The following is a 16,944-nucleotide window of genomic DNA, read 5'->3' as shown; positions in this document are numbered from 1 at the left end:
TCCAGTTCCACAGACTGAATACTGGTCCAGTTCCAGACTGAATACTGGTCCAGTTCCAGACTGAATACTGGTCCAGTTCCACAGACTGAATACTGGTCCAGTTCCAGACTGAATACTGGTCCAGTTCCAGACTGAATACTGGTCCAGTTCCACAGACTGAATACTGGTCCAGTTCCACAGACTGAATACTGGTCCAGTTCCAGACTGAATACTGGTCCAGTTCCACAGACTGAATACTGGTCCAGTTCCACAGACTGAATACTGGTCCAGTTCCAGACTGAATACTGGTCCAGTTCCACAGACTGAATACTGGTCCAGTTCCAGACTGAATACTGGTCCAGTTCCACAGACTGAATACTGGTCCAGTTCCAGACTGAATACTGGTCCAGTTCCAGACTGAACACTGGTCCAGTTCCACAGACTGAACACTGGTCCAGTTCCAGACTGAATACTGGTCCAGTTCCAGACTGAACACTGGTCCAGTTCCAGACTGAATACTGGTCCAGTTCCAGACTGAATACTGGTCCAGTTCCAGACTGAATACCGGTCCAGTTCCACAGACTGAATACTGGTCCAGTTCCAGACTGAATACTGGTCCAGTTCCACAGACTGAACACTGGTCCAGTTCCAGACTGAATACTGGTCCAGTTCCACAGACTGAATACTGGTCCAGTTCCAGACTGAATACTGGTCCAGTTCCAGACTGAATACTGGTCCAGTTCCAGACTGAACACTGGTCCAGTTCCACAGACTGAACACTGGTCCAGTTCCAGACTGAATACTGGTCACTGAACACTGGTCCAGTTCCACAGACTGAACACTGGTCCAGTTCCAGACTGAATACTGGTCCAGTTCCAGACTGAACACTGGTCCAGTTCCAGACTGAATACTGGTCCAGTTCCACAGACTGAATACTGGTCCAGTTCCACAGACTGAATACTGGTCCAGTTCCAGACTGAATACTGGTCCAGTTCCAGACTGAATACTGGTCCAGTTCCACAGACTGAATACTGGTCCAGTTCCACAGACTGAATACTGGTCCAGTTCCAGACTGAATACTGGTCCAGTTCCACAGACTGAATACTGGTCCAGTTCCACAGACTGAATACTGGTCCAGTTCCAGACTGAATACTGGTCCAGTTCCACAGACTGAATACTGGTCCAGTTCCAGACTGAATACTGGTCCAGTTCCACAGACTGAATACTGGTCCAGTTCCAGACTGAATACTGGTCCAGTTCCAGACTGAATACTGGTCCAGTTCCAGACTGAACACTGGTCCAGTTCCACAGACTGAACACTGGTCCAGTTCCAGACTGAATACTGGTCCAGTTCCAGACTGAACACTGGTCCAGTTCCAGACTGAACACTGGTCCAGTTCCAGACTGAATACTGGTCCAGTTCCAGACTGAATACTGGTCCAGTTCCAGACTGAATACCGGTCCAGTTCCACAGACTGAATACTGGTCCAGTTCCAGACTGAATACTGGTCCAGTTCCACAGACTGAACACTGGTCCAGTTCCAGACTGAATACTGGTCCAGTTCCACAGACTGAATACTGGTCCAGTTCCAGACTGAATACTGGTCCAGTTCCACAGACTGAATACCGGTCCAGTTCCACAGACTGAATACCGGTCCAGTTCCAGACTGAATACTGGTCCAGTTCCACAGACTGAATACTGGTCCAGTTCCACAGACTGAATACTGGTCCAGTTCCAGACTGAATACCGGTCCAGTTCCAGACTGAATACTGGTCCAGTTCCAGACTGAATACCGGTCCAGTTCCAGACTGAATACCGGTCCAGTTCCACAGACTGAATACTGGTCCAGTTCCACAGACTGAATACTGGTCCAGTTCCACAGACTGAATACTGGTCCAGTTCCAGACTGAATACTGGTCCAGTTCCAGACTGAATACTGGTCCAGTTCCACAGACTGAATACTGGTCCAGTTCCAGACTGAATACTGGTCCAGTTCCACAGACTGAATACTGGTCCAGTTCCACAGACTGAACACTGGTCCAGTTCCAGACTGAATACTGGTCCAGTTCCACAGACTGAATACTGGTCCAGTTCCAGACTGAATACTGGTCCAGTTCCACAGACTTCTGTTCAGTTACTTCATGTTATTCAGATTTTTTGTAAAAGTCTTGTCTGTAAATGTAAACATGTTTGTGTAATTGTACTTTTTTTTTTACACTAAAACAAAGGGGACAGTGTGTGGTTTACATTAGTTCTAGTTTATTCTGACAGTATTTTACTGGTTGTGACCCAGTTTACATTGAATTGACCTAAAATGATTGAACATCCTTGATCTTTCATATGTTCAGTGTCATTTTTGCATTTCACACATTAACCCCAGGGACCAGACCGGACCCTCTAAGGGGGGTTGGAGCGGACCCTTTGGGGGGCCACATGTTTGACACCTGTGAGTTAGATAAAGACAAAGACTGTGGTTTGGCTCCAAAACGATGGCATGTCCCACAGACGTTCCCTTATAACGGTCAAACAAACGGGGACTTTTGGAAGTCAAAGTAAATACTAAGACACGTTTTGAGATGTGAACTGATTTATCTGTGTTAAAGGATGAAACACAACAACACCACACTGAAATGATTTGGTTCTTACCCAGATTTAAAAAAAACACCTTAGATTTCGAAGTGTCAGATCATGTGTGCTATTGTCAGTGTTCATCTGCAGAGGTGATTATCTCCATGTGTAACACTGATCTGAATTCCACAGATGTGCTCCAGTGAACGTCTGCTGCTGCATGGACACATATTCCACTGGTTTGAGTCCCTTTGGCCTCAGACTGACTGTTTGTGTCTGGTTCATAGACACTCCTGTTCATGTACATAAAACCAGTAAATATAAAATAAGGGCGTTTTCTGGTGGGAACATCCAAATGTTTGAAGACATTCTGAGGTTTACCGCTTTAACGGTGAGTCAAATGTTTCATGACATCAACATCCTCTAATGCAGGGGGGTCAAACATGAGACCCGCAGGACTAAACTGGCCCTCCAAAGGTTCCAATCTGGACCAGGACCCACCAGTCTACTGATAATGATCTCAATTAAAAAAGAAATAAATAAAAAAATAGTGTAATAACCTATAAATAATGACAAGTCCAAATGTTTCTTTTGTTTTAGTTCAGGGCTGTCAAGCTCCTGTTAGTTCAGTTCCACATTCAGCCTGCGTAATTTGATCTGCAGTGGGCCCAACCAGTAAAATAATAACAGAATAATATAGAAATAATGTCAACTCCAAACTTTCCTCTATGTTTTAAAGAGAAAAAAGTAAAATTAAGCGATAAAAATGTTTATATCTACCAACTATCCTTTGAAATGATGTGAATAACCTGAACAAACTGACATTTCTTGACATCATTTACATATATAAACGTACAGATCACAGTGGATCTACAAATACACAAAACATTTAATAACAGACAGAATATTGGTAAAATTACACTTCAGACATTTAAAAATGTTCATATTTGTTCAGGTTATTCGCATTTTTGTGAAATGGTAGTTTGTTTTTGCTTAAATATAGTAAAATGACATGAAAATGTTTACATTTACAAAGAGAAAAGTGTGAAGTTGTGAGAATTTATGAGTTATTACGATAGTATTTGACTGATCCGACCCACTGCAGATTAAACTGGTCTGAATGTGGAACCGGAAATAAAAGGATTCAGATCTGAGGTGGAATTTATACATTTTAAAGATTCATCCACAGGGACCAGACTGGACCCTTCGGAGGGCCGGACTGGACCCTTCGGAGGGCCGGACTGGACCCTTCGGAGGGCCGGACTGGACCCTTGGAGGGCTGGATTTGGTCCCTGGGCCACATGTTTGACACCTGTGTTTTAGTTTTTAAAAAAATCACATTCAATTCTGAAAATATTTACATGAACAAACGATTCTTTATAAATTTGAACAACCTGAAATGTCTAAAAAAAATTCCGTGTGATTTGAACGTACATGTTTAGTGTCTTTGTAGATCTGATCCATAACACACGTATAAATGAGAAACTGAGGCAGAAGATTGTTCAAACAGCACTTATTGTTCTAAAGAAGTTGGCTTTTTTTCAGGTTATTCACATCTCTTTTTGTTGGGATAGTTTTAACATTATTTTTGCTCTAAAACAGGGCTGTCAAACTCATGTTAGTTCAGTTCCACATTCACCAGTAAAATAACAGAAGTGAAAAAAAGTCAAATTCTATTCTGATCAGGTTTACATCTACAAAGTTTCCTTAAAAATCTGAAGAACACAAACAACTTGAATTGTCTTCAGAAAAACAAGTGCAGTTTTAACATTTTAACAATATTCTGCCTCAGTTTATCAGTTTATCATTTACACATGTTCGTTACAATCACACAAATCATTTAGTAACAGGCAGAATATCTGTAAAACTGCATTAACTTTTCTTAAGACATTTCCGTTTGTTCCTATTTGTTCAGGTTATTCACATTCTTTGTAAAAGTATAGTTTGGTAATGGAAACATTTTCATGTAATTTAACTTTTTTACTTCAAAAAAACCAAAGAAAATTTGGGGTTGTCATTCCTAATAGGTTATAATGATAATATTTTACTGGTTCTGACCCACTTGAAATCTAATCAGACTGTATGTGTCTGTATGTGGAACCTGAATTAAAATGATTTTGACATTGATTGTTAATATCTTCAGTGTAATTTTTGCATTTGACAAATTCATCCCGTGGGCTGGACTGGATCCTTTGGTGGGCTGGATTTGGCCCCCAGGATGCGTGTCTGACACCTGTGCTCTAAAACAAACCCAGTTTTTTGTCATTATTTACAGGTAATTCTGTTATGAATGTAGTGGTTCCAGCCCACTGGAGCTCAGAACAGGCTGAATGTAGAACCTTAAAGAACAGGAGTCTGACAGACCCTGGACTGATGTGATGTCAGTCTAATAAACACAGCCCCCCCACCGTAATTCTATTTTTAGCAACATACCACATTCATAAATCCAAATTTTCCAATCACAAACCTAGCTTTTCAATCTTTAAAATGGAGCTTACTCAGTATATTTCAAATATTCTGTATTGTAAACATAAAAAAGCGATCCAAACCACTGATCTATATGTCACAGTTGGGACCTTTGCATAATCTGATACATTATTTCTGTTTGCATATTTTGTCCCCTGGCTAATGTTCTGTTCTGTTCATGTTATTATATTAATGTTGCACTGTACTTTTTATGTTCCTATTGTGCTCTGTATAACACTAAATAAATAAATATGTAAAAAAAAAAAAAAAAAAAATGACAGAACCAACCACAGAACATCAGCTGGTGATACTGTGGAAAACGGTTGAACAAATACTAGACCACAGGTGTCAAACATGCGGTCCAGGGGCCAAAACCAACCCACCAAAGGGTCCAGTCCGGCCCCTGTAGGATGAACTGGCAAAGGGCAAGTTACAGCATCAAGCTCAAAAATAATATCCTAATAACCTGTTAATAACGACAACAACATCAATCTTTTCTCTTTGATTTAGAGCAAAAAAAACATTAAATTCTGAAAATATTAACATTTACAAACTATCCTTTGATAATAAAATGTGACTAACCTGAACAAATCTGACCAACCTGAAATGTCTGTATTAAATTCAGTCCAGTTTGAACTCTTTTCTTCCTGTTCCTCAGTGTTTAGTGTCTTTGTAGATCTGATCCAGAATGCACATGGACTAATGAGAAGTTACTACACAAAAACCACCCAAATTCACCCAAAAATTACCCTAAAACCACCTATAAATTACTCCAAAAAACACCTAAAAACCAAGTAACATTATGCCTATAAATAACGACAATTTCAAATTTTAGTGCAAAAAAATAACATTAAATTATGAAAATAATATATTCAACAATAAAATGTGAATAACCTGAACAAATCTGACCAACCTGAAATGTCTAAAGAAAATTCAGCCCCATTTGAACTCTTTTCTGCCTGTTCCTCAGTGTTTAGTGTCGTTGTAGATCTGATCTGTAATGCACCTGGACAAATGAGAAGTCGGGGCATAATACTGATAAAATTGTACTCACATTTCTTAACAAATTTCTTTTTTTCTCAGGTTATTCACATCCTTTTCGTTTGGACAGTTTGTAAATGTAAATATTTTCATAATTGAATGTTATTTTTTTTGCACTAAAACAATTTGGAGTTGTCATTACTTATCGGCTGTCATGCTGTTATTGTACTGGTCCGGCCCACTGCAGATTAAATTGGGCTGAATGTGGCCCCCCAGAAGAAAATGAGTTTGACAGCCCTGTACTAGAATATTTGAAAAATAATAGAATGAAAGGTATTAGTGACGACAAAGAGGAGAAAAGGAAATGATGCACTTACCTGCCTTCAAAAGATGGACATCTAGCACCTCACTAGTCTAACCTGGCAGCCTCCTCAACACTGTCCCATTCAGTCCAGGAGCATCCACAGAGTGGGTGGGGGACGGGGGGGGGCAGCGGGGGACGGGGGGGGGCAGCGGGGGACGGGGGGGGGACAATGATCTGATAGCCGGCGAAGTGATGAAAAGAGATGTGGAGTTTGGACATCCAAGTTTGGACGTCCAAGTAAAAAAGAAGAAACCTGTGAGTGAAAATCAAAGTCCACCACAGGCTGAGCAGAAGCAGGAGCAGGAGAGTCCCAACGTCCAGCAGGAGAGTCCCAACGTCCAGCAGGAGAGTCCCAACGTCCAGCAGGAGAGTCCCAAAGTCCAGCAGGAGAGTCCCAACGTCCAGCAGGAGGGTCTGAACGTCCAGAACATGAGCGTGAAGGACCAGCCGAGTGGAGAACGTCCTGAAGAGAGGGAGAGAAAAGAACAGGTCCTGCTGAGGCTGTGGAAGGACGCAGGTGCAGACAGTACCTGGGATAGAGTTCAATTTAATCTGAGATCAGTGTGAGGGGAAAGGAAGGGGGTAGGCAGGTAGGGGAGGGGGAGGAGGGGGGGAGGAGGGGGGGGAGGGGCAGCAGAGGAATCTGAGGGGGAGAGGGAGGAGTGAAAGCACAGCCACAGGTAAGAGGAGAAGACATGATGAGGAGGACAGAGGAACACTAGACCACCAGACCTGCAGCTTTGGATCCACCTGGGACACATGAAGACCATGCGTGCGTGCCATGGGGGTGTGGGGCGGTGCAGTCCGTGCCCCTGCAGAAGTGACAGTGAAACTTTTCACTCATTTATCTTTTCCCCACCTCCTGAAGTTCACAAAGGCTCCACACACCTGTAGCCCGGATCAGGAGCCTGGAGGACGTTTGAACTTCTGTCTCACTGACTGTAGACTGGACCAACCTCCAGGGAAAACGCTCCGATGCCCACCCCACATTTGTGCGTGCATTTATTCAGGGGTGCACCGCTCCCACAAAGTGTTCGGTCTGGGTTTGGTCCACCATGTCCATACAGACATTCGAACTCATCAACGCCAGGATCCGATTCAATGACCGCCTGTCCCAGCCACGGCGCCGCAGAGCGGACACACCTGCACCCTTCAGACAGGTGTGGACAGGTGGACAAGGGCAATTAACGGACAATTAATAATTTCATCGAGCAAATTCTTATCGACAATTAATCGTTAGTCGATTAATTATTTTACATCCCTAATATGTACACCATTTCATGATGTCATGATGCAACAAGACCAAAATCTCCAGCTGGCCTTTCTGCCTCCGTCCACAATAACAGACATTACATAGACCACAGGTGTCCACAACAAAAGCACTCGGAGAGCGCAGACCTCCACCAAGGCAGACCAGTGGGCCCCCGTGTCCCCCCCCCCCCCCCATCATCACCAAAATTTCATCATTTCTTCCTTGTGCCAGTATCAACATTTCCTGAAAATGTCATGAAAATCCGTCCATAACTTTCTGAGTTATCTTGCTAACAAACAAACAAACACGCATGCACACACGCACGCAAAGCAAAGCAATCACAATACCTCCTGGCGGAGGTAAACATGTGTCCCGCGGGCCAAAACAGGCCTGCCAAAAGGTTCCAATCCGGCCCACAGGATGAATTTGCAAAGTGTAGAAGATATTAACAGTCAAGGGCGTCAAACTCCAAAATAACAGCATAATAACCTAGACATAATGACTCCAAATGTTCTTCTTGGTTTAATGTGAAGAAAATAATATGACATTATGCCTATAAATAATGGCAACACCAATTTTTGCTCTTTGGTTTATTGCAAAGAACATTAAATTCTGATATCCTTTCATAATAAAGCATCAATAACCTGACCAAATATGAACAACCTAAAATGTCTAAAGAAAAATAAGTGCAATTTCAACAATCTTCTGCCTGTTCAGTGTCTTTGTAGATCTGATCTGTAGTCCACATGTAGAAACCATAAGTTGAGGCAGAATATTGTTAATTTTTTCTTATTATTATTTCTTCTCATTTTTTCTCCAGAAATTTCTATTTTTTCAGGTTATTCACATCTTTTTTTGTTTGGATATTTTGTAAAACGTAAATGTTTTTCATAACTTAATGTTATTTTTTTCATTAAAAAATTGTCAGTTGTCATTATTTAGAGGTTATTCCAGGGGTGTCCAATCCTGGTCCTCAAGGGCCGGTATCCTGCATGTTTTAGATGTATCCCCCTTCCAACACACCTGATTCACATGATAAGCTTATCATCAAGGTCTGCAGAAGCCTGAGAACGATTGTCAGGCGTGGTGGAAGAGGGAAACATCTCAAACATGCAGGATAGTGGCCCTCGAAGACCAGGATTGGACACTCCTGGGTTATTCTGTTATTATTTGACTGCTCCGACCCACTGCAGATCAAATTGGGCTGAATGTGGAACCTGAAAGAACATGAGTTTGACACCCCTGATACAGACTAAATGTCCTCCAAAATTAAAAATCGGACCAGTGGTCCTGTATCTTAGCGTCCAAATTCACAGCTGTGGTAAATGTATCCAGATCCATTTCTTCTCCCCCAGTTCTGTGTATTTATTCTATTACAGAAATAGTCCATGTTTTGCTCATATTCAATCAGATCTGTACAAAATTCAAATTCACACTTGATATCATTTGAATGAATGAATGAATGAATGTTTATTTCAGTTAAATACAAAATACAAAACACATACATATTTAAAAAAAACAACAACAAACAAAACATATACATATTTAAAAAACAAACAAACATAAAATTAACACATTTTGTAACTGAAAAAGGCAGAAGCTGAAGCCGGAGGCTTATTTCTGCTTCTCCTATTTACATCCTTAGTCCAAGTCCACACCTGAAGTGTCAGCAGGTAAATACTTAAACACAAATTATACTACATTCAGTGTTATAAATCATTTTGTAATCATATTACTTTCATAGCCCTTCAGAATTTGACAAATTAAATTCTTTTTGAAACTCAACAGTGAGCTTCACAATTTCACTTCATCCTTCAGTTCGTTCCATAGTTTGACACCAATAACTGAAACACTGTGATATTTAACGTTTGTTCTTACTTTACATTTTTCAAACACAAACATCCCTCTTAAATTATAATGTCCTTCTCTTAACTTAAAAATTTTCTGAATACAAAAAGGAAGGTTTTTACTTTTAACGCAAAACATAAATTCTATTGTTTTTAAATATACAATATCAAAAAATTTTAGTAAACCAGATTCTACAAAAAGTGGATTACTTGATTGGAGATAACCAGCTTTGTTTATGACTCTAATAGCTTTTTTTTTGGAGTTTAATTATCGGGTCTATATTAGTTTTATACACATTGCCCCATATTTCCACACAGTCTGACATATATGGCATTACAAGTGAACAGTACAACATATGCAAACATTTTTTGTTTAACAAGTCCGGAGTTTTATAAAGAATCGCAACAGCTTTGGACATTTTGCGTTTGATATATTCTATTTGTGGTTTCCAACAGAGTTTATGGTCAATAATCACTCCCAAAAATTTTGTTTCATACACCCTTTCAATTTCAATTTCATTAATTTTCAGTTTTATATCATCATTTCCCCTAGCACCACCAAAAAACATAAATTTTGTTTTATCTTCATTAAGTGACAACTCATTTACGTCAAACCATTTTTTTAACTTGCTCAATCCCTTTTCCACAGTTTCTAATATTTGTTTCATATTTGCTCCCGAATAAAGCAAATTAGTATCATCTGCAAATATTGTAAATTTTAACTCACTAGATGCCATAAAAATATCATTTAGATAAAGTATAAATAACTTGGGTCCCAGAACTGAACCTTGTGGGACCCCACATGTTACTTTTCTAAGTTGTGAATTTGTATTTCCAATTGATACGTACTGAGACCTATTTTGTAAATAACTTTTTCACCAGTTTTGCGTCACACCTCTTATACCATACATTTCACATTTCCGGAGTAATATTGAGTGATCAATTGTGTCAAATGCTTTCCTTAAATCAATAAAAACACCAACAGTATGTTGTTTCTGATCCACCGCTGTTGCTATATTTTCTGCAAATTCCATTACTGCTAGAGATGTTGATCGGTTTTTCCTAAATCTGCACTGGTGATCATTTAATATCCTATATTTGTCTATGTAGTCATCTAACCTCTTTACAAACAGTTGATACTGATTTATTGGATCAATCCACTTCCTATCTGTTAGAATGGGAACATTTTTCAAAGTGGCACCAAATCCAGAATCAGATCCGGATCCAAATAATTTCACTAACTTGTGTTGACATCATCATACAGAAGCTATAGACCAAGTCTGAAGTCAATCAGAACTGGAGTTTAGGAGAAGAAGACGACTGAAAGATTTGTAACAGATGACAGACGACAACAGACAACGACAGACGACAATGATGACAGACAATGATGACAGACGACAACAGAGGATGAAAGACGACGACAACAGACGATGACAGACAATGACAATTATGACAGCCAACGACGACAGATGACGACAACAATGACAGACGACAGATGACGACGACAGGTGACGACAGGTGACAACAGGTGACAACAATGACGACAGATGACGACAACAATGACAGACGACAGATGACGACGACAGGTGACGACAGGTGACAACAATGACGACAGATGACGACAACAATGACAGACGACAGATGACGACGACAGGTGACGACAGGTGACAACAATGACGACAGATGACGACAACAATGACAGACGACAGATGACGACGACAGGTGACGACAGGTGACAACAATGACGACAGATGACGACAACAATGACAGACGACAGATGACGACGACAGGTGACGACAGGTGACAACAATGACGACAGATGACGACAACAATGACAGACAACGATGACAGACGACAACAGAGGATGAAAGACGACGACAACAGACGATGACAGACAATGACAATTATGACAGCCAACGACGACAGATGACGACAACAATGACAGACGACAGATGACGACGACAGGTGACGACAGGTGACAACAATGACGACAGGTGACGACAACAATGACAGACGACAGATGACGACGACAGGTGACGACAATGACGACAGATGACGACAATGACAACAGACAACGACGACAACGACAGGTGACGACAATGACGACAGATGACGACGACAATGACAGATGACGACAGACGACAGATAACGACAGATGACAGACAACGACAGATGATGACGACGACAGACAACAACGACAGACGATGACAGACTACGATGACAGACTACGATGACAGATGACGACGACAGATGATGACAGACAATGACGACAGACGATGACGACAATGACAACAGACGACAAATGACGACAAATGACGATGACAGACAACAGCAGACAATGACGACAGATGACGACGACGACCAATAGCTTTGAATGTCTGGGGGTCAACAGAAATTTGTGATGTTAAAAGGGGGTCAGGAGTAAAAAAAAGGTTGGAACCACTGGACTAAATATACCTCCCCCACCCCCCACCCCCCTTTGCGTGAGTCCTACATTTCACTTCTGGGATGGTGGGGGTCTTCAGTCAAAGGTTCTAATAGGTTTGGATTTTTCATTTTAGTTTAGTTTTATTTAGTTTGGACTTTTTTTTCTCTAATTCAGTTCATTTTAATTCATTTTTAGAGCAGGTTTGATAGTTTTTATTAGTTTTAACATCAATCTGACATTGACAAAGACGAATTTTATCCATAATTTTCGTCCGTTTTAGTTAGTTTTGTAAAAACACAATACAGTTTCAGTTATGTTTTTTTTTTTTTTTAATTATAGTTTTTATTTATTTCAGTTAACGAAAATGTTTTTACAATTCTAATTTTGGTCATTTCGTAAGTTTTTCTTCATGATAATAACCTTGCTCCAGTCTCTGGTAAATTTGGGGGTTGCAAGTTGAAAAGTTTGGGACCCCCCCCCCCCTCCAAACTAAAGGATGATTCCACATGATATATTTTATTCTTGCCAAGTAAATTATTTACTGGAGTAAATGTCGGCAGGTGTGAAAATAATGGAGGTTTGACACTTCTTTTGGGTTCAAATGCAATTGGATCTGTAGGCAGAGTTCAGTCAGTGCAGGTAAAGCTCAAAGGCACCTGGACAGACAAACTAACCACAGCAGTACCCCCCCACTCTGGGGTATTTATGGACAAAAAACACCCCAAACACACACAGTCCCATGGCTTTAAGAGCTCAGTGGTAGGTCGAGTTACAGAATTAACATGAGTCACTTTGGACACCCTTTGTACCCACTTTTTTTTTTTTTTTTTTTTTTTATTTAATTAGGAACGGCCTCATTTACAAGGTTACACAAGACATTTCATTTCCATAGATGCTGCAGAGATAGTGAGGGGCAAATCTCAGGTGGATCCACACTGATGGGGTCTGGGAAGGAGAGGGCAGTCAGTCGGCCCTTTGTTGGAGGAGGACAGTGGAAGTAACTGGAGAGTCCGGGATCAGGATGTGTGAAAGAGTCCAGGCCTGAGGGCACAACCCCGACTCCCATTAAGCTGAAGCTGAAGCTGAAGCTCTCTATGGACGCTGCCTTTATAACGCCCACGTCTTGTTGTGTAAATGGACACATACTCTGAACCGACCTGTGAAAGAACCACGGGACACAAAGGAGGACAGAAGAGTCCTCAGGTAGGAGGTGACCCAGCGGGCCACGGCGCTTCCTGATCGGAACGCTCGTGTTTGGGGGGAAAACGTCCGGGAAGGAGAAGTGAGAAAGACGGAGATGGGCCCACACGCCTTGTTTCTCACACTTGGACTGTAAGACGGATAAGTTGAGTTGACTTAAAAAATCTGAGGTAACCGGTTGCCTTAAAAAATTTAAGTAATGACCAAGGTTATTATCGTTAACGGCACCATACGACACTTTTTGCTCCGTCACTTGTGTTCACTTGTGGTTTCCAGTCGTCTTCTGGTCCCCACTCTACCTGGAAACATGGAGACTAAAGCAGCAGAGTCCTGTCTGGGATTGATTTGAATAGGAGCACAGAGAAGAAGAGAAAAGAGACCACTGAACTACAACTGAACTACAACTGAACTACAACTGAACTACAACTGAACTACAACTGAACTAGAATTAGGCATTTAGGAATAAAACAAAACCTAATAAAAACTATCAAACCTGCTCTAAAAACAAATTAAAATGAACTGAAATAGAGAAAAAAAAAGTCAAAACTAAATAAAACTAAACTAGAATGAAAAATCCAAAACTATTAGAACCTTGGTGTGTGTGTGTGTGTGTGTGTGTGTGTGTTATGTGTGTCTACTGTGATGGTAGATCAGTTCAGTTCAGCAGATCCAGGTCCAGTTCAGCAGATCCAGGTTCTTCTTTTTGTTCCTAGCTCTCCATCGGGGTTTCCAATCTTGGGGAAAAAATCCTGTCCTGAATAACACAAGGCCGACTGTAATTACATTCACTCTTTGTTAATGTTAATCAAACCAAACACATTCAAATAAATCACAAATAAATCACAAATCTACAGCTGTATCAAGTTTGAACATCAAATTCACTATCCAAAGTAATCAAAAGTGCATCATTTCACTTTAAATACACAAAACTTAATTAATATTTCCAATGCATGGTCACTTTTGTCCATAGTGAACATTAAACAGGATTTATGAATAGTACTTCCGGTTTAGCGGAGAGCACTTCTGGTTTAGCATGCTAATGCTAGCAGCGACAAAGCTAGCGCTAACGCTAACACTAACTCTAACTCTAAGCGCTAACTAGCAACTGCTAATTAACGTCCGCTAACTAGCGAGCGCGGCTCAGTTAAATACACCAAGTCCATGAATTTTACAGACATATATACACGTTAGGAAACATATGACAGCGGCAATCAGAGCAGTGCACTGAAATACAAAGAACATCAGCAACAGGCTAACAGGAGTTCAGGTCACTTCTTCCCTCTGTTCCCTTTCTCTGGTCCTCAGTAGACCTCTGTAACTGTAGCAGAAAACACTTCTGTACATTGAACTGTCCAGGAACAGAAATGTGGTGCAGATCAGTGGTTAAACAGCTGGGATTTACCAGATCTGACTCCACAGCCCACGCTACCGTCTGCTCTCTCTTACTTCCTTCTATTTTTTTTTTTTTTCCAACCCTTCAAATTTATTGAATCAAAATCTGGACAAACATCCTGAAGAATTACAGAAAAACATTTTTTCCAGACTGAGCATACAATATCAACCTTATGCTGAACAGTATTCGTATAAAGGAAAAAGTAATAATACTAAATAAATATTTTAAAAAATAAATAAAAGACAGGTCTATTCAGGTATAAATACATTTATTTTTTCATACACAGTCAAGGCTTATTTGGTTTTTACATGTTTCAGTGTTTTGTTTTGTTTTTTTAAGTTTGTTATTTAATTTATATAAACTGAGAACAGTGTGTGTCTTCATAAATGAACATCTGTGGATAAATTGTTTAGCAAAAATAATTAAAGTGTTGTGCATAATTTCTGCTTTTTTTTTCCATTACAATTCTGAATTGAATGTCTTTATAATCCAGGTTGTTCGACAGAGTGTCCTTCTCAGATGTCCAACATGTCCTGTCATATATTATGTAAGACTGTGAGTATGGAAAGAAATTTATTTCTTTATTCATCAATCAAAAAGAATAGATTTGTAATTAGAAAGAATAGATTTAAAACAAAAAAAGAGGTTTGAGAGCAAAAGACAGAAAGTGCGAATCAAAAAAACCCAGATCATTTATCTTATAAATCACTCCTATTTGCTTGTGAGTTAAAAAATTTTGCTTGAGACTTCAAAAGTTTTGCTTTAGGAATTTAACTGTACTTTAATGGGTGGGGCCTACACCAGGGCTGTCCAACTCATGGTAGTTCAGTTCCACATTCAGCTACATTTGATCTGCAGAGGACCCAACCAGTCCAAGAAAACAGAAGAATAACACGCTTTGTACATGAGAACCCTGGTCTACAGTAGACCTACAGTAGACCTGCAGTAGACCTACAGTAGACCTACAGTAGACCTGCAGTAGACCTACTGTAGACCTGCAGTAGACCTACTGTAGACCTGCAGTAGACCTATTGTAGACCTGCAGTAGACCTACTGTAGACCTGCAGTAGACCTACTGTAGACCTGCAGTAGACCTACAGTAGACCTACAGCCGACCTGCAGTAGACCTGCAGTAGACCTACTGTAGACCTGCAGTAGACCTACTGTAGACCTACAGCAGACCTGCAGTAGACCTACTGTAGACCTGCAGTAGACCTACTGTAGACCTACTGTAGACCTGCAGTAGACCTACTGTAGACCTACAGCCGACCTGCACTAGACCTACTGTAGACCTGCAGTAGACCTACTGTAGACCTACAGCAGACCTGCAGTAGACCTACTGTAGACCTGCAGTAGACCTACTGTAGACCTACTGTAGACCTGCAGTAGACCTGCAGCAGACCTACAGTAGACCTACAGTAGACCTGCAGCAGACCTACAGTAGACATGCAGTAGACCTACAGTAGACCTGCAGCAGACCTACAGTAGACCTGCAGTAGACCTGCAGTAGACCTGCAGTAGACCTGCAGTTGATCTGCAGTAGACCTACAGTAGACCTGCAGTAGACCTGCAGTAGACCTGCAGTTGACCTGCAGTTGACCCGCAGTAGACCTACAGTAGACCTGCAGTAGACCTACAGTAGACATGCAGTAGACCTGCAGTTGACCTGCAGTAGACCTACAGTAGACCTGCAATAGACCTGCAGTAGACCTACAGTAGACCTGAAGTAGACCTGCAGTTGACCCGCAGTAGACCTAAAGTAGACCTGCAGTTGACCTGCAGTAGACCTACAGTAGACATGCAGTAGACCTGCAGTAGACCTATAGTAGACCTGCAGTTGACCTGCAGTAGATATGCAGTAGACCTGCAGTTGACCTACAGTAGACCTGCAGTTGATCTACAGTAGACCTACAGTAGACCAGCAGTAGACCTGCAGTACATATGCAGTAGACCTGCAGTAGACCTGCAGCAGACCTACAGTAGACCTGCAGTAGACCTGCAGTAGACCTGCAGCAGACCTACAGTAGACATGCAGTAGACCTGCAGTAGACCTACAGTAGACCTGCAGTTGACCTGCAGTAGACCTACAGTAGACCTACTGTAGACCTGCAGTAGACCTGCAGTAGACATGCAGTAGACATGCAGTAGACCTACAGTAGACCTGCAGTAGACCTACAGTAGACCTGCAGTAGACATGCAGTAGACCTACAGTAGACCTACAGTTGACCTACAGTAGACCTGCAGTAGACCTATAGTAGACCTGCAGTTGACCTGCAGTTGATATGCAGTAGACCTGCAGTTGACCTACAGTATACCTACAGTAGACCTGCAGCAGACCTACAGTAGACCTACAATAGACCTGCAGTAGACCTGCAGTAGACCTACAGTAGACCTGCAGTAGACCTGCAGACCTGCAGTAGACCTACAGTAGACCTGCAGTAGACCTACAGTAGACCTACAGTAGA

The sequence above is a fragment of the Sphaeramia orbicularis genome, unplaced genomic scaffold, assembly GCF_902148855.1.
Source record: "Sphaeramia orbicularis unplaced genomic scaffold, fSphaOr1.1, whole genome shotgun sequence".
NCBI classification, from domain to species: domain Eukaryota; kingdom Metazoa; phylum Chordata; class Actinopteri; order Kurtiformes; family Apogonidae; genus Sphaeramia; species Sphaeramia orbicularis.
Note: the sequence above shows the minus strand (reverse complement) of the source record.